General features: G+C 40.0%; 1 protein-coding gene across 4 annotated transcripts in view; it reads left to right on the top strand.

The window, feature by feature from the left end:
- Positions 1–19,205, top strand: part of DENND2B (DENN domain containing 2B) — a 182,251-nt gene that overhangs the window by 83,258 nt on the left and 79,788 nt on the right. The window contains exon 1 of one of the 4 annotated variants that reach the window (XM_075427411.1): positions 10,260–10,354. The exons of the other annotated variants lie outside the window; for them this stretch is intronic. The gene's annotated coding sequence lies outside the window, so the exon portion shown is untranslated. Of the gene's footprint in view, positions 1–10,259; positions 10,355–19,205 lie in introns of those variants that run through there. 4 annotated transcript variants of the gene reach the window in all.

The following is a 19,205-nucleotide window of genomic DNA, read 5'->3' as shown; positions in this document are numbered from 1 at the left end:
AACTATGGAATTTTGCTGCTACACGATGTTACAATCAGACAAACTAACAGAAGAAAAATCTACCAAAGGCCTTTAGCCACAGAAGCAAAATCTGTGAGTCAACACACTGTTAAGCTCATTAGGTAGCACTGCATGCTCATCTTGTTCTTACTTTCACCTCTAGGCACCTGGTCACCATCAAGGTCAGTGACAGAGCCTGGACTAGGGATGCTCTTTGGTCCAAGCCAGCAGAGAGATTCTGATGTTGTTTGGAACAAGAGTCAATTATAGGAAGTGAATATTAGAGAGTTTGCAAAAGGATTGTTTTACTTACGAAATAAGACTTTCTGGCTTTTGGTGAACGTCAAGGACACAACTCTAATCCTGCCTTGTGAGTCACTGACATGAACGCCAAGGAACAGGAGGTTAGGAAAGCACCTTATGTGTAGCTGAAAGCGACTTCTTAGCAATTCTGGCAGGAAGCAGCTCTGTGGAATCTTGTTAACTCTCTGACAGGAGACAAAGGTGCCCACAGCATACTTGCAACTAGTTCGTGACCTTTTTCCATCGAATGACTACTTGGTTTGATTACACCGTACTAAAGAGGATCAGTGTAACTGAGGAAACCTTATGCGAACAGAAGTCAGTGAAAAGGCAGTGTTTGTAGCATTTTTCCCAAAATGTGGCTTGCTTTCCCTTATTAAATGAATCAATATTTATCTGGAATCTTTGTGTTTTATGCAGAAATTTTATTTGAATTAATTTATAAAGTATTTGTCCTATCCCTGTGTTTGTGCCAGTGCAAAGGCAAATGTAGAAATGGCATCACCACCTCTGTTTGACTTAAAAATCACCTTAATGCTATACCCTGTTAAAATGGGCCTATAGCTATGTTTATGAGGTTACACTCTACTTAACAAAATGTGGGTTTCAAACTCGTAGTCTGTTTAGTCTAACAGAAAAAAAGGAGAAAAAAATTCTAAACAAAATAATTATACATTAATGTATCATTGTATTTTAAAATTGCAACCTGGTTTGAGACAATAGATGCGATGACCGCCAGTCCAGAGCTGAAAAATATTTAGAGTAAGTGTGGCTACACAACTTCGGTAAATCATTCCTAATGTCTTCACCTCTGGCTAATATGCCATCTCTTAACTTGGGATCTCAAGTCATATTTTATACACTTAACTTGACCCTTCTCACCTGCTGCAGTATAATACTAAAGTACAGGAAACATTTGTTTTTAGAGAGGCCCATCGATTTAGTTTTTTGTCTGAGGGTATTGAATGAGGCATAAGTAATTTCAGAATTTGGAGGTACACACTGCTTCCTATGTATTTGTAAGTAAGTGCTAGAATTTTCCTTTACCTACAACATTTTCTGTGATGCAGGCGGTGCCTGACCTACAAGTCTCACCTTGCGAGCAGGATGCAGAACTGGGAATAGTAGTCAGGAGGTATTGCCCTGATACAGGCAGTGTTGTAATGAGAAACAGAATAAATATTATAAAAAAAAATTTGCTACAGGATAGGATTTTAAAATAAATTATCTAATTTCAAAATATCTAAAAATATAACAGTATCCTTCTGCTCTAAACGCAGAATGTATCCCTGCGGGCAGGATTACTTAGATATTGATTTCACGCACTTTCTCAGTTAATATCTTTTGGCTAAATTTCTGTTAATCTGGAAAACAAATTATACATATTAATATCAATTTTTGTAAATGGAATACTTAATGTAGACAAAAATAAGAAGATATTTTAATTAATAAAGCAATGCATGCACTTCTCAAGATATCTCAAAATAATGTCATTACAGTTATTCTCAATTTCTTGAAAACCAAGATGGTTGTCCTACAGAACAGTACAAAGTCTATCCCATGTAAAGCACATCTAAAATGTGTGCATATGATTTTCACAAATAAAGACTTAGGAGTGAGCTTTTGAAAGCTTAAGCACATTTTTATACCATTTCCAGTGGACAAAAATCAAATTTGCCGCTAGCGTTTTACTAGCGTGATGACTTCAGTAGTATATATAGTGGGACTGCCATAATGAGCTAGAACAAACATCGTTTTAGTTTAATGTCACTGGGCTTGATTTGGGAAGACAGCCAAAGCAGAAACTGATCCTGGTTCCAGCTGCACAAAAGGACCGTGTGGCTGTTTGTCTGAGGGAAAACCACGTCACCAGAATCATGTGAGTTTTGGTGCTAACTGGATTTTGTGATGTGGGCTGTCGTTGTCCTCACTGATTTGGAGAGTGTTCTCCAGCTGAGCAATTATGATTTAATGACATGATCAAATGAGGGTGCCGATGTCAATGGATCATATTGTGGGGCATCAGAAACTTGTGCTAGCAAAGGTTTACATCTGAAAATGGCTGTGAGCACAAAGCTGCAAGTTGCTAAGTTCCTAGTCTAATAACATTCATAAAACCGCTAATTTCTAAATACTTTTAGTTGAATCTTTGAACCAAACATACCCTTGCTTGATTAAAACTGAAATCTGATCTCTGGGTTGCGTCTATCCTTGCCTGGGAAGAACTGAACTGGGTACCCACAAACCTCTAGATATAGGCTTTGGTTTGTATCTCCCAGTGGTGTGTGAGGCCGTTCCTGCTGTCACCAACAATTTGTCTGCCCCATTAGTCTAATGTGCACTGACATATATTTGCACTGGCTTTGTGGCTCAGATCATCTTCATGGCATATGTTAATGGAACAGATTTTTAATTGGCAGGAGCTAGCTTACCTCCAGTGAAGGCAATGGAGATGCACTTCATAAACCAAATGACTGACTGGACTAATATAACTCTACAAGTACCTAAGGAGTGTTCCTGCTGAATCATTTATAATTCTTTAAATATCAAATAAAATAATGACTTATATTTCCTAACCAAGTGAGCCCACGGCGTAGTGTTTTGTCCAGATTTATTGAGTCCATGATTGTTTGCCATTGTTATTCATAGGTAAAATCACTGTTGGAAATTCAGAGTGAAGGCTTCTCAAGCTGATGCACTCACTTGCTGCTAGCTAAACCAGAGGCCGGATCTGGACCTGCTTCCTCAGGGCCTCAGCTTCTGCTTAGCCATCATCAGTCATCTAGAGGGGAGGCCAGATGCTCCCCTTTTGGAACAACAGGGCTCTGCACATGCTTTGTGCTTGCTTCTTGCTTTTGGGGTTACAGGTGACTGCAGGAGGTACAAGGCTGTGGAGGGCTGGTTCGCGGTTTTAGCAGAGCCAGCAGAGTCCTGGAGTGGTATTCCTGTATTCGGCTTCCAGTATCCACCCTGATTCTTTTGTCTGGGAACCTGGTAAATAATCGCTGCATTTGTGTAAGCAAACAAAACCTCTCTTCTTTCTTTTAACCGCAGCGATCTTGATGTTTGAGCATGACAGAACACAGCGAAGCTGGGCTGTGTAGGAGGAGTATTGCTCGGGTTGGTTGCTAGGAGAAGTATTGTTTTGGGTTAGTTACCTGTCCCCAGCATGCACGTATGTCCATGCTCAGCTACTTCACGTGCTTTATTACTGCGTTTCTCTGATGAAGTTAGAAACAATAAAAACTTTAAGAAAAATCTTAGTTAATGGAAGTTAATGTATTTCAGCCTTAAAAAACTGAGATGTGGAATCGTGTCCAAAATCAGTCCTAGTCAAGCCAAATTAATTCCGTTTTATAGCAAATATATACATATATGCTTATCTATTCAGAAGTAAAATTAATTCTTGGTCTGCATTACTAAACCCAACTGAAATACTTTGTTTCCTTTGAGGAGAGAATTATATGCTTGTGGCCTGGGCAGAGGACTAGAAATATTTTGCCTTAGGAGTGGAGACCTCAAGAATTCTTAAATAAAAGAACATGCAAATACGCCCGGCGGTGGGGTTAAGCAGTGCTCCGCTGCTGTCAATGCTGGAGTGTGGGTGGCACACAAAAGGTGAGATTGTGTCAGGAGAAAAACCTGTCTGTATAGGGAGAACTGTTGCCTTCAGAGAGGCAATGCCTTGTGCAGTACTTTTCTCTCATTTAGAGAGATCAGTTCATGGATGCAACTTTAATGCCTTTTGCTTGCTGTTATCGGATATGTAACAATATGATTTCAATTAAATTTTTATAATTTCAATCTCTCTGCTATTGTAAGTCCCCACCCCTAATCAAACAAAAAAACCCAAACCAAAACAGTGCCCTTCAGCTCTGTGTTAAACTGTAGACACTGTCCAAATTTATTTGGTCACTCACCCAGATACGGTCCAGTCTGCCTGCACTGACAAATGAATTATCGGGTGACTAATGCAAAAAACCTGTGTTCCCGTCCGGGGCTGGATGAGGCAGGCTGATGCAGAACAGCTCCCTCGCTGTGATTGAGATAGAGCATGGCGAGGGAGATAACTCTGCATCCACCACGACTGAGCCCTGATCCGACTGTAAGAAAAATATAAATAGAATTGTAAGATAAACAAAAAAATTTTTTCATTTATTTACATGTTTGATGTAAATATAAATTTATAGACTATAATATTTATTACGCATCCTGGGTTTTCTAAATGGAGAGCATCAGGAAGAAAGCAGTGACTTGGCAGTCAAAGGATGCATCTTCAACTCCCTGTTGAAAACAGCGAGGTTTTGGGCTTGTTTGAAACGCTAATGTGTACAATTTTTCCACTAATTATTATATGTGATTGCCATTGTCTTAGCATAATTATGATAAAGTATTCTCTTGTCTCTTATTCTTTCTTTGCTAAGTATGTGGACAGTGTTGCTGTGAGTGATAGAAGAACTACTGCTTTCCCTTTTGTGGATGGCTGCATTGCAATTGCAGGTGAAATGCTGTCTCTGGGTTCCACGGTTAATTGCATAGCTTAAAGGAGTCCCCATAAAACACTGATTATAGAGATGTATATGTATAGATAGATATCTGTGTATCTCTGTAGATCAATATCTATATCTAGATATAGATAGCTATTCTGTTCTTCACACTTGGATAAAATTTTCAGTGTGGATGATGTTCCCATCCTTGCTTAATAGAAAGTTTAGTGGGATGTTTTGATGCCAATTCAATTTGTGTTATAATGATATGCTGTGGGAAAAAATGCTGGGGGGTTTGCTGCTGCCTCAACTGTGTGCTGAACAGCTTCCCAAAACAACCAACCAAGAGCAGCATGTCTCGGTGAAAACCTTTCTCCAGAGGGGACATGCAGGTGTAGATGCAGAAAGGAGTGACAGAGAAGGCAGCAGGTCTAGAAGCGGTTGATGGTTTTGCACAACTTCAGGGAGATTTGTGCGTGGTTTGGTAGGTTAGAGGTTGTCGTTTCATACGTGTTTGGGAGTGCAAGTTCTTGTTTCAAGGGACTATGGTGGGGGAGGAGCGAGACCAGCTTGGAGAGGAGAGTGAGCTATGTATCCCTAAAGCAGGGAGCCAAGTCTTCATTATGCACATTTTAAAATAAAAGCTTCTTTTGCTTCATCGGTGGTGAGGCAGCCTGGGCTAAAACAGCTACCAGTTTTCCCAGTCAGAGCAGCCCTCAGGGACTTTGTTAGAACATCAAGAGGCCAGTGGTGTGAGCTCAGCTAGTAAGTGTGCTCTCGACGTGTCCCTGCCTCTCCCACCAGCAGAAGAGGCCGGGCCAGGATGGCTCGCCTCCGCTGCGGGAGAGCTCCTGGCAGCTGAGCGTGGCTTCAGGCGACGAGGTGCTCCGCACTGAACTGCCAAGAGGTATTTTCCTGCCAAAAGTATTTGCCTACTGCTCAGAAATACTGGTGAGAATATTTTAAGCTCTTTATGAGTCTATGAAACAAATCCCGTAAAAAATGTTTGTTACTCTAAAAAATAATCAAGTTTTAATATTTCAATTGTGAGCTTGAGAATAGGAAGAATAGGGGTTCAATAAAATTCTAGTAAGAGTAAGAAATATGCTAAGTTATTGGAGCTGTGACAAGACACTGCTTTTATTTACTTTTTTAAACCATTGAGGTTTAGAAAACAATACAAATAAACTTCAGCAAACAACTGGGGAAACCAAATAACTGATGTGAAATCTATTAGCAAGCATTATACTCTAAATGCAGAAACAACTTTAACTGTGCAGCTGACAAATTTTCAGCAGGTCAGTTCCCAGCAGCACAAAGTTACGTTGGGTTCAGAAAGAAATAAAAGCTGTTATTTACCCTGGGAGGTTGGAGGTACATTTGGGACACAGAGCTCTGGCAGCTCGACTGTGAACTTGACCATGGGAGGTGGGAGGGCAGCTTCTGTCATCAGCAACAGAAACATCAGCAGTGGGAACAAGTCAAAGCATTGATTCAAATGACCCTGAAACTGGGAAGAGCTTGAATACAGGCTGTGACTTCGTTGCTGTCCTTCATCCGGGTAAGCTGCATTGGTGGGGTGCTGATTTCCGACGGCTGAGTCGTGATGTTCCCCGCCCTCGCCCCGTTCAGCAGCAGCCTCGGTGTGGTGGATCCAAGGGCATATGTTTGAAGTCTCTTCAGCAGGGTTGCAGAAACATTCTTGTACACACAGTGGTCTAGAGGTGTAAGAGAAGAATGGTTTGTAAGTAGAGGTAACAGCTTCTAATCAGATCAAAAGATAGAACTGAAGAAATGGACGTGCTTTTGGTTACATCCTTTGGGCTTCCTCAAATGGTTGATGGTGAGGGGCAGGGAATTCTGCTATTCTATTTCCGTTGTTGGCTATTTACTTTCACTTTAGTTTTAGATGTCTGTTCAGGAAGAAGCATTACTTACTTTATATGTACTTGTCAGTCAGGCAAATCACTTTTTCTTCGATGAAAGTTGTGTTAATATATCCATCCCATTTCTACAGATTTTTAAGAAAAAAAAAAACAAACTCTAAAATTTTGATTGCACTTTGCTTCATGCAAATTTAGATCAAGTTTACTTTATTATTACTTGGAGACTGCAGAAATGTACCCTGGCAAATTACTTCCCATTGTAATATAATTCTCATGGCCCTTGGAATGCTTTATGCTTTCATATGCAGTAAAACATACATCATCATTAAAATTACCTTTTATCTTCTGTTAAGGTTTATACTTGCTAAAACCACTGTACACTAACTAAAAAATGAAAAGGAACAAGTCTTTTAAAAAGCAGAGTTGTAGATGACAGGTTATACTAAAAGTGGCATTTTTAATGCAACTGTGTTCTGTTCCAGTACAAAGACTACTTAGACTAACATTGCAATCTTTATTTGTTTCATCACTATGTTTACATTAGCATACTCAGTAGTACTAAGACCTGGACTAAACTGTTAAATATTTTTGAAAAAAATTTTTGCAACAGCATGGTTTTGGAAATGTTTATGATGTCTTTCCAGTGCTGGTACTGCACTGACGTGTGGTGAATACATGCAATGAGCAAGATACTTGCTAAAGCACTAACAGGAGCCCCATCAATGCAGTCTCAGAAAATCAGAGCAGGAGTCTTATGTGAATTTGTTTTTTGGGAGGTGATAAGAAGTGACACAGAAGTCCAGAGTGGATATAGTATAGTAGTCACGTGCAAAAGATTTTTTACATCATAATGCAAATATTTCAGTTTTTCTGGAGGAAGTTGTTCTTAGGAATGAAAATCTATTGCCATCTGGACTAAGGAAGGTGCTGGCAATGTCACTGAACAGACCAACAGAAATACAGATCATGAGCATTACTGAAGATGCTTCATCTTCTGTGAGTATCTGTCCATTAGGAGCTTGTCTAAGACCCCCACCTCTTTAAACTTGAGCTGTTGAAAAGCCATCAGTATGGGAGAACAATTTCTGTTCTGTGCTCTAATCAGTTCAAAATTGAATTAGCGTTTTAGAAATGAAAGAATCTATGTTCTCTTACCAGTTTCCTGCACTGTTTAGCTACCTGTAAAAGATATTTTCCACTTGAACAGAACAGAAAATTGAAAGAAGACACAGCAGAATTTGTAAAGTGTAGGACTGAAAGGAAGATCTGAACATAATGAAATAAAGATAAGTGAGAGAATTATTGTGTGTTTCTTCCCTGACTGGAAAAATCCAGTTTGTCCTGAAACCCAAAGCAAGAAGTGCATTGACATAGCATCCTCACAGGCTTTCCACAGACTTTGTCCTCTAAATAGCATAAGAACTATTCACCAGGTAACACTGTGTACAGAAACTGGGAACTGGCCAAGTACTGGATTCAGTCTCCACACTGAGTGTCACCCTTGTATTCACACTTGAGGAACATTAACAGCAAATGGCCTTTAAAAGCAAATGCAACCATAAGTGTTTTCCTGCAAGCAGGAAAATATGAGCTAATGGAAATACACAGGTTCCATTCATATTATTATACTACATACCTGCAAAAGTGCCCATAGTACCTAGAAGACATTGAGCAAGAGATGTGCCAGTGAGCGGTCTGTAGGAGAGCAACAGCTCTTGATTATTCCAGTGTTGCTATCAGCCCAGAGCCAAGGACTTGCAAGAGTGTGGCTGTAGACTTTAGCCATGCATACGACTTTTGGGTCATCCATCTCTATCTTTTGTATTAGATGTGGCTTCTTCAAAACTTATGTCATGATTCACATCACGCACTCGGAGATTATTTCCATTTTGGCCAGCTCTTGTGTATAGAACTGGCCCTAAAACAAGGTCTCAAAGTAGGGGTGTGCCACAAAGGAATGTAACGAACATCCACCCACTGGAGCTGCTGAACAACAGGCAGCAAGGTGCAGGCATCTTGTAGGATGAACTTCAGTATTGAAAGCACAACTAAATATTGCAGTGATAAAAGATATGATATTCCTGATAGCAAATATCAGGCTTTCCTTATAACTTATTTATTATTGAGCCAATTCCTAATGTTCTACTGTAGTCACTGGGATGTTTTTTTGGGAGCCTAAATATCTTGCAAGTTTGTTACTATCCAGACAAGCGAATTTTGTCCAGAGTGCCCAAATATTACTATTGAAAACACTTTGTTAAAGCAATATATGAAAGAGTTAAGTAGAGGGGAAGAAAAAGGAAATATTTGGTGGCTGTAATATTAATGGTGAGCTTTCATGCATATGTATGTTAATATTTTATTATGAGGGAGCTGTAGAAAAACCCTGGGGTAAATCAAAAGGATTAGTTTGTTTTCTTCTCTCCTTAGCTATGGAAAGAAAATGTTAGGATTGCAAAGCAAGGCAAAGTCTTCGGCGTAGGCTGCCCACAATACCAAGGCGAGTACATCTTTATGACAAACAATTTACAGCAGCTAACAGATGGAAGTGCTATTTTGTTTTTTGGATTCATAGAGTAAGCCCATTTTGCATCAGCATTTCTCAGAAGTAATCTTTTTCCAGGTAACAACGTAACTATTTGAACTGTGAAAACAGAATTTATTGCTGTGGCAGTAGCACAGAAACACTTTGTGTTTCAAATTCTGCCAGCAAAACCTCAGAAGGTCTTTTTTCAGCGAAGGCAGACTGCTGGTACAGGGGACATCTGTGGCTTGGGATGGGCTGGTATTGACAATGTTCAGGTATGAGCAGTGTTGGTTAATCCTCCTGTTATCAACAGTGTAGGCAACTCCAGCTGACTCACCTTTTTTCTGTGCAGCGGGCCGCTTACCCGGGGAAGCAGCTGTATGGCTGCGCAGCAGCTGGGGCCATGCGAGGACTTGTCAGTGCAGACAGTTGAACAAATGCCCAGTAATCAGGCTGTTCTCACATGAAACCTCTACCCCCTTCATTTGCTGCTGATTCAGAAAACCACTTTCTGTCAATATAGGCAAATAGGGGAGATGGCAGACAGCTTGTGTCCGTTTGAAACTGTTGGCAGAGACCTGAAAGCATTTTAACGTGGGTTTTTAACCTCTCCTTTTCCTGTCAGACAGTACTGTCACCCATGTGGACTTCAAGATACGTGCTGAGTCTGGCAGGCGTGTTCACTGTGTCTGCGTGCATGTGGTTTGGTACCTGATACAGCTTCTATGATTTCTTTAGCAACAGGCAGCTGGATTGCCTCAGTTCAGAGGTTCAGGAATGAAATGCAAACTGTTGCTCCCTGCAACTTCAAAACACAGTCCCAAACAAACGAAGATTTTTTTCCAAGCCATGGACAACCAGAGGGAAGCTTCTGGTTTGCCAGATTGCTCACACACCTGTCCTTTCAAAGCTGGCATGCCAGATTGCAGAGAAAGGCTTTGCTACTGTTAGTTTTGTTAAACATTAATGCCAGTTTCCTCCCTTTAAGCATACAAAGGGACAGAGGTTTGACAAACGCACTCGTGTTTGTTGCTTCACAAGTGAAGCAGGCAGCGTTCAGGAAGCTCGGGGGCTACAGCAGGGCATGAGGGACTGAGAGCAGAATTCCTCCATCTCCATTCTACGTCTTTCAAGGAGAGAACAGCTTCTGAGTAAGTCTGGGATCGGGAGGCTGAAGCGATCGCAGTGATGGATACTTGTGAGCTTGTCAGAGGCACGAGAGAAGGAAACTAAATAAAGCAGAAGTGAAGATCATGAAGTGCCATAGCACCGAACTCTTTAATGTCCTTTCCTATAACCAGTTTTGCAGTAGATGGGCTTTCTACTCATAGGCAGGAATGTGACACCAGCCTGCTGCTTGCTAAAGACAGCGATAGGATTAGCTTTCATTTCCAGAGTTTGCAGCTCTGGTAGAGGACAAGGGACTTTGTGGGACTAAAACTTGTTTTTACATCCCCTCTTTCCCTCCTTTTCCCCTACCTCTCTTGCTCTAGGAACATAATTTCTCTGCCTGCTAAATACATGTTTCTTGTCTAGTCTGATGAAATTCCATTTTTTCCTCTTCAGTTCTTAAAGGTGATTTCTAAGTTATGCAGCAGTACTCATACCCACGCATTCTGCCAGTGCTCTCTTTTTCCCCCAAGGTATGCCCCTGGATGACAGTGTGTATAAGGAATGACACCCTCTTTTCTGGCATACTTGGAGTGCATAATTTGGACAAACTAAAGTAAATTTGGGTTTATTGTACAGAACTTATTAGTCCATTAGGGGGAGGCCATACTTATTTATACCTAGGCTGAATATGGCTTACAATGACTGTGCTTTTCTAATGCTGGCCAACTGCTGAGATGGAAACCCGGCGTTAAATGCAGTGCTGCTGGCACACTTTTGTGTGTTGTGTTGGTTTGGATGCCTGGTTTCATTTTTTTTTTTTTTAATATGTTTTCTAAGAAGCTTACTTTCTAGAGTATGAGACAGCTTGAGGTTGTTTTCCACAGAATAAACAGTAGAAGTCTTATGCGTTTGTGCTTTTCAAGAAAAAATCTGTATTGCGGGCCAAACTCTGCGGGGCTCTGAGGGATGTAACCTAGGGTCAGAATCTTGACCTCAGTCTTCTGCTTCAAATATTCATTAGTTGAGAGCCCATGAGTTCCTGAAAGGAGTTTGTTGTCAGTTTTTGTAGTCTTTAGAGAGAAAATATTTTCACAGCTGATGAGCTTATAAATGTTGCTAGTTGCCTTTTCTTGCTTCCACAGATGTTGATACTGCCTCATTTACTCCATAACATTTTCATTTTCTTGATGTTTTGTTTGATGCTATCTATGTATCTTCCTGTAGGGACATGAGGTTTATTTCTGGTTCTGTCCTGAAAGGAAAGGATGTGTGATAGAAGAAATGTCTACTTGCTTTTAGTTACTGTAAGTTAAAGTTTAGTTGCCCTAAATGAAGTAAAACTTGCAGTTCCTTATTGCTGTGCAGCATTCCTGTTGCATGTCAATGGTAGCAAAACATTTTCATCCTCAGGGTTATAATACATGCAAATTCTCTCATAAGATATGAAAAGTAAAAATGTATTGACCAGCTCCTTATAAAATTTAATAGGCCAACAGAAAAGCGTAAAACTAAATCCACAGTTTTATAAGAAGCCAAGGTCTTGTGAGAACAAAATGTTTACAAAGAATACATAAATCCCCTAGATATTATCCGGATTCCAAATTTAGGCTTGAGGTCCCATAGCTCTTGTAGGTGTGGTGATGAAATGTGGTCTGGGAGGCTCATTTCAGCTGGGTGAGTAATGTACATGTTGATATTACCCTTGATCACGGTGAAGAATGTGGTGAGGATTGTCTTCCCCTGACCGAATTCTGCTCCTGTGGACAGTTAGGGTCAGTAAAAAGCAGAGAAAAGCCAATGTCTGAATCTTTCAGAAAGTTTCCTTTAGATAATATTTTTGAATATTGCTGTGTGCAGTGCTCGAACACTGGCTGATTGCCATTTTTATTAATATTCAGTGAAACTGAATTAGGGCCGGATGCTGCCTTTGGTTAAATTTGGCCTTGTCTGGACTCTTAGGTAAATAAGTATGATAGCAATAAGCATTGCAAGCCATAGCTTGGCTTTTTTTTTCTTTTTTTCTTTTTTTTCTTTTTCACTTTATGTGTGTCTGCCAACAAATTGGGGAATAAATAGATCAAAGGTTTTTTCTAAGCTGTGTTCAACTTAAAAAAAAAAACAACAACTCTTGGCTGGTGAAGTCTTTCATGTGTCACTGAGTTGTGGGTATGCTCAACACTTTTCTTTATTCTCCTGGCTTGTTTAGCTCAAAAAAGTAGAACGAAGCATACTGTAATCAGTCAGATATAGTAACCTAATTTAATTTTCAGTGCAAATGTTATTTAGACTGAAACTTTGTTTTTTCATAAGTGTACATTTGCACCAGGTCAATGACTTAAATCTTCCTATAACAACAAGTTTTGCATCAGTTTGCATCTTAAGCAACTTCTCTGTAGTAACTCTTCATTTGTGCTGACATAAGCCAGAGGAAAATCAAACCCCCATTCACAGATATTTAAAGGAAGTGAATAAATAAGAGCCATCAGTGAAACTGAAAGAAAATTCCCTCTTAGATTCAAGCAAAGTATTCAATTTCTTCTTAATCTATACAAATCTATGCACACCGTAACGTGTACCAAGGGTCACGTTTGTCTCTTATAGCTGGAATTTATTTTGCATTCCATAAGGTCACTGCCACTAAAGAATATTATGATGATAAGAGAGGCCAGGGTTCTAAACCTTCAGATCCTTCCTCCTTCAGAGGCAGGATGCAGCCTCCAAAGATGAGACACACTGTGTACTCAATTAACACGTACAGGGTAGACTCTTACTGTGCATTTTATGTTATTTCACCTGTAGTTACATTTCCTTGCTCCTCTCACCACAGGTATGTAAAACATAAAGTGTATCTGTGAATGTCAGGCAGTGCAGCTGTGGTCTGCTGCATAGGATTGGGTGGGCTGTATATGATGTGAGGGATGTCCGCTCACAATTTACAGGTCAGTGCAAGTCATGGTTGACAGTGGCACCTTTTGAAATGCTGTTTGTACCCTCAATCTGTCCTAATACTAAAACTGTGCTGCAAGTCTGTACTAGGTGTTTCTTCTGAAAATATGAAGTATTTCATATTACTTGAGCATGTATTTCTGGTATTTGAGAAAGCAACAAGTGTCCATGTGTTTCCTTCTCTCTCCCTTGCTTCGGCACCTCCACAAGTCATATTTCACTTATCAACAGGTTCTTCTCTTTTCTGCTTTTTCAGGTGCCAAAAGAAATCCTGCATCTAATTTTGTTCTTGCAGTTGTTCACACAAGAGTCATGTACTATGAGAGATATTACTAGTGCTCCACTCTACAAAGTCTGTTATGAATGTTGGACTTGTTCTTAAAAACAACAAAAAGGTGTAACTTTTGTTAGGAAAACTGTTTTGGTCATCTTCAAGGGTTGCAATGAATGTCAACATATGGGTGAGAGACAGATAACTGTCAGGGTGCAATTGCATAACTGACTGGGAAGTTCACAGAGGAAGGTAATACCCTTTATTATGTCGAAAAAATAGTCCAAGTTTTAGGCACAGAGATCTTTGGAGATCTAGACAGGTGGAAATCCACTCTTCTAAGGCACAAAGGAGAGAGAGTAAAACTTATAAAATGAAGCTAAAGATGGAAAGCAAGGTCACATTTCTCTAGTCTTATCATTATAAGTGTAATACAGTAACAAACAAAAAGCTGTCAGACTGCTTCGTCCGTGTTAGAGAAACATGCTGTATTCAGACAGGGCTGATGTCAAGGTTGTTCTGGATCCACAGAGATAATGCAGGAGTTTCTGTTCTGCTGGGATTTAAAAATTAACTTTATTTTATTTTTATTTTACTTTTATGTTTCTTTGATTTTATTTCCTGTGTGATGCAGTAGCTCCAGAAGCAGCACAGACATTTTCAAGTCTTTTCAATCACTTTGGTGTTATCCTGTTGTGACATACTGTCTCTTCTCCAGATTTTTCAGGCCTCAAACTTGCTGGATTGTGATATTAGGAGTTGAAATGATGACAGAAATTGAGAATGCCTGTTGCATAGCAGACAGATGGATAATGGCTTTCAGTTTTATAACCTACTCTTCTAGGATGCTTTCTCACTGTGTTAAATAAACTACTTTACAAAACCAGAAAACCGGAAAAAGCAAATCGCTACAGGAAGACCTCACTGGACATTGGCAGCAGACTGGGGACCAAAACTAAGCTGGTGGGTCTGGAAGGAAAATGTGGATACTGCCAGGATAAGCAAAGAATAGATTTTGTGTTTATTCTGAAAGCAACTTCTCTGATTGTATGAGATTGAGAATGGTTGAAGATGGGATGGAGTCCTGAACTCCCATTCTTTTTCTGTCCCTATTAGATATTTATTCTTAGGGCTATTTGATGAGGCTTTGTGTGACCTAGAAGTTGATCTATATGTAAAGTAGGGACAGCAGGCTTGACTGTATTCTGGATTAGTGTGCAGCCAGGGCTTGTGAATTTTTGGCTTCCAGTTCAGTTGTTCTCCGTTCAGATATAGAGTATTTCAGTAAAGTACATAGTGACCTCGTAAGGTTTTCTGACTTGTCAGAGCAGAAAAGGGATGAACCTATTTTACAACAGCTTTTCCAAACCAGAATTCCAGACTTGGAGGTTGACAAACCCAGAATGGCCTCAGATATGTTAAAAATTAAGCATCATAATTTATAAAAATAATTGTTAACCCTTCTCAAATTGTGTGCATGTAAGTGTAGAAGACTTGCAAAGCTCTGGCAGAAATGTTTCCAAAGAGCTTATTGCTTTCAGATTCCAGGGCAGATAAACAAACATGTTGAAAAGTCACCTATGCTTTGAAAAAGCAAAGCTGAGAGCTTCCATCTGTGCTGGGATTTTGAACAGTCATGTTTAGACATGCTGCTCAAGAACAAGTTTCAAGGACCGGCAGTTCTTAAAGAGACAACTAAGAGCTTGTGCATTCTGCCTGATTTAAGAAAATGCTATGGTTTGCTGTGTTGCCATGCTCTCACCAATAAAACCCCCAAGATCTTAAGAAAATAGGTGAGACTTAAACATGCTGAACGATTTCCAGAACATAATAAAAATAAGTAACAGTGGAGATATAGCAATGGAAATATCTGCTGCATAAATTATTATTCTGAACATGTTATGGGAAAAGAGTAACTGTGAGGGAGGCTTCCATTTTTCAACTTTCAGTCATATTATTTTTTGTGGAGAAAATGAGAGTTGGTCCTATGAAACCAGTGCACTGTACTGCAGTGGAAAAGAGAGAATGGCACACTCTGATATTTCAGTTCTTGCTTTTGATATTTTTCCATGTGCAGTCAGCTTCTGATCACTGCGACAGAAGGTACAATGCAGGCTAGTCAATCTTCTGTGCTTTGGGTAGTCATTTGTATCTGAACAGGGGGTGAAAAAGGCTTAAACATGACGTTGTTTAGAAACCATCCTGCGCTTACCTTGTAACAGAGCAGAAGACTGCCATAAATCTAGAGCAGCAGGGAATCTAGCCCTCTAAGTCTAGATAATTTCACAATTTCCTGTCATCTTCTTCACCCTTAGAAATTTCTTGGCAAAGGCGTGTACCTAAAGCATGTCAATTGATCACATTTTATTTTACAGTCATCTGTCATTGTCAGATTTTCTTGCTGTCTTTGCTTTACAGATCCAGTCTAATTCAAGTATTTAGGATCTGATTCATCAGCTTTGATTTATTTGCCCTTTTTTTGTACAGTTGTAGAGCATAGCTGCCACTTCACATAATTTACTTTGGCAAAATGACTCCTGAATTTCACCAGTGTAAATCAGACGTTTTGCTTCTAAGCGGTAAAAACACAGTTCAGCTGCAGGCAGCTGAGTTTCTGTGTACTTCTCTTCGAGAACTGACTGCAAAGACCCAGAGCTCTGGAGGGGTTTTATACGCAGGAATTCACCACAGCACTCTCACGAATGTGTCCCACGATTGTTATCATTAAGTCAGTACTTCTTGAGAGCACAGAGACTAGAGCTTTTAAAAACAGCACACACAGCTTGAGCTTTTTTTTTTTGTTTCACAGTCCTAGTGGCCTATCATTTTGTAACTAGTTCTGATGTGGTCTCAATTTTTATTTAAATGGAAACTGTCAAAATTCCTTGGGGGGGGCGGAATCAGAAGTGCAAACAGTTTCTATTTTTGTTGTATCTTTAAACATTCTGTGATATTCATCCACTTTGATTTTATTGCCTCATTCTCTCTAAATGTTGGGACTTTTCCATCCCTAGCACATGTTCATGAGAGTGAGCCTATTTCAAACAGTTTTATAATGCAAATTCACTTTTCAGTTTGGAAAGTATTTTCTGTCTTGTATTTGTCACAATCCCAAAGTCAACAACAAAGGGAGGAGGTTATCTGGAATGCAGATTTTTGGGGATTTTGAGTCATGTTCCTGGTGAGAGCTCAAAAATCATAAAGGGTCTGGTGGGAGAGGGGTTGTTCTGTTGCCACTTACATCCCTTTCTTTTCCAAGCAAGAGACAAGATATGACTTGTTTCATTACCAAGTTTTATCGGCTCAAAAACCACCTTACTTACAAAATTGGATTTGAATTCAGTAGTGCAGGAGGTCCCTTTTGTCTGGTCTTCATGTTCCCATAATCCCTAGTTACAAGGAGTAACAATAACATTGACTTCAAAGTCCTTTTCTACTCCTGATACAATTAAATACAGAGAAAGATGCAATTTATCATCTTTCATGGAGTATACAGGGCAGTTGTCCAAGCCTAGATGCTCATTTATATTTGAAAAGAAAATTTCAGAACTCAAAGTATTATCAATACATGGGAACCTCCTGGGCCATCTCAGCTAAGCAACAAAGCCGTTTCACACTATGTATTTTGGTGATGGTTGTACATTTGACCCTCATGCTAACCGCGTAATAACCCAGTTAGACCAGTCTGACTACCTGCATTTGTCCCCTGCGCATTCACTGTTGCTGCCTTACAGTACTGCCTTGCTGAGTGCTTTGCAGCGATCACTGTTACTGCCTTTCTGTCCCCACTGACACCCCACTGGGTGTAGCAAGGGGTGAGGAAATGAAAGGCAGTGGCACAATGTCACAAGCAAATGATGCTGCTGAATCTTTGCTTCTCTGTCCAGCGGTTTGTTTCATCTCAAAATGCAACCAAACCACTAACTGGTAGTGTTTGATAACTAAAAGTGGACTTCTCATAGCTCTTTGGAGAAGAACATTAAGGAAATTATTCCTAGTTCTTGTATGGAGAAGAATAGGGAATTTTGGGGGAAGTGTCCCTCAATGTTGCTTCAGTCAAAGTTTTTTGGCCTTCTTTGAATTACTTGGCTTTATTGCACCTGAAGTGGCATGACTGAAAGATTGCTGTACAGCATTAGTGCATTCTGTTCTTATTTGTGCAGAAGTATTGATTCGTACCGGGGGTTTTCACAAGCATGTGTCTGACAGAGGCAGAAGAGTGCTTTTCTGTTTGTTTGCGGGGTAGTTTCCTGGCAGCTGTGCCCTTAGGGTGGTGTGAGACCAGACCAGTTACAAGCAGCTGTCAATACTGAACCTTTCAAAGTCCAGGTCACAGAAGTAATGACACAGAAACACTGATTCTGATCTGGGCTTCTGTTGAACTCTACACATTTTCTCTCCTCTGCCTCCTGCGTCAAATCAAGCGGAAGTTCAGTGGAAACGAATACCATAGCGAGCAGTGACATCTCTGTGTTCTCTGTAGTGGTGCATCAAAATGTGCATGGTACACTCGGTTCCAGTTAACAGGTGAGCAGGGTGTGCTTCGCTCTCACTGCGCCTTGCTCTGGGAAGGATGGATCCCAGTATTTGCACTCCTGCTGACTGGCACCAAGCAGGAGCTCATTTTTACTCAAGGTACCTTTCTGTGCTGCTGAAGCACTCTGTTACAGTCTGACCATACAAGGCTCTGCTTTCGGGCGGACGTCGTCCTGCCTCTCGCTCAGTTCAAAAAAAGTGCATCCTCATTTTTGTTTTCACGTCCTGAATTACGGGTAGAAGTCAGGTTTGAACCCATAATATGATCAATTTTTAGTCTGAATCCAAAGACGCATGTACAGTTTTTTTATGTGGTGAGAAGTTATGCTTGCATGGGAGAAAATACCCTTTTCAAAAGCCAAGGATCCAATAAGTTGTATCTCGTTCTCTGAGCTTCTTTTTTCACTTGCCTTTCAACTATGTGGATGAGGCTTATACTGGTTGAAGATCTGGATATAGATAAGCTCATCTGGGTGTGCAATAAAATCCCCAGGATGTAGGGGTTTTTCAACACTCAGTTATAAAGATAATTTCAGGTTTTCATCCTGAAGTCTGAACAAATTCATTTGGTTTCCTTGGTAGCCAAAAAGAGTAAGAAGATGCCAGAAGGGTGTGGGCTATACCATTCTTTTCAATGGAATGTTAACATTGGATCTCTGAATTAGTGCTTCAAATGATAATTTTTGTGCAGTCTTTTGCTTGACATAGGTTCCTTATTTAAAGAAACGAAGATCATCAGTAATCATAAAATACTACTACTTTGTAGTGTTGTATGAAAAGACTTAAAATTTGGTAGCTGAGCATTTCCTAGCATTCTGTCTTACAAATTTTCGGAGCATTTTGTAGTTACATCCTCAATTACCAGAAATCAAGGCAGCTTTATTGTCTGTATTAAAAATTAGTTTTGTTGCTTGTGCAAGGGGAAACTTCTGTTGCTTTTGTTTCAGATCTCTTTAAATACTGGCTACAGCAATAAGAGGCCTCTGGTCTTGTGTGGCAGGCCAAATCTGCTCAATACACAAACTAACACCCTTATGGACACAACTGATTCTGACATTATTATCATTACCCTGAAACAGGGTAGGTTGTCCTGATGGAATGGCACAATGCCCTGACAAAAATCAGGGATAAGCAGA

The sequence above is a fragment of the Opisthocomus hoazin genome, chromosome 7 (genome assembly GCF_030867145.1).
Source record: "Opisthocomus hoazin isolate bOpiHoa1 chromosome 7, bOpiHoa1.hap1, whole genome shotgun sequence".
Taxonomy (NCBI): Eukaryota; Metazoa; Chordata; class Aves; order Opisthocomiformes; family Opisthocomidae; genus Opisthocomus; species Opisthocomus hoazin.
Note: the sequence above shows the minus strand (reverse complement) of the source record. Positions and strands in the feature narration are given on the sequence as shown.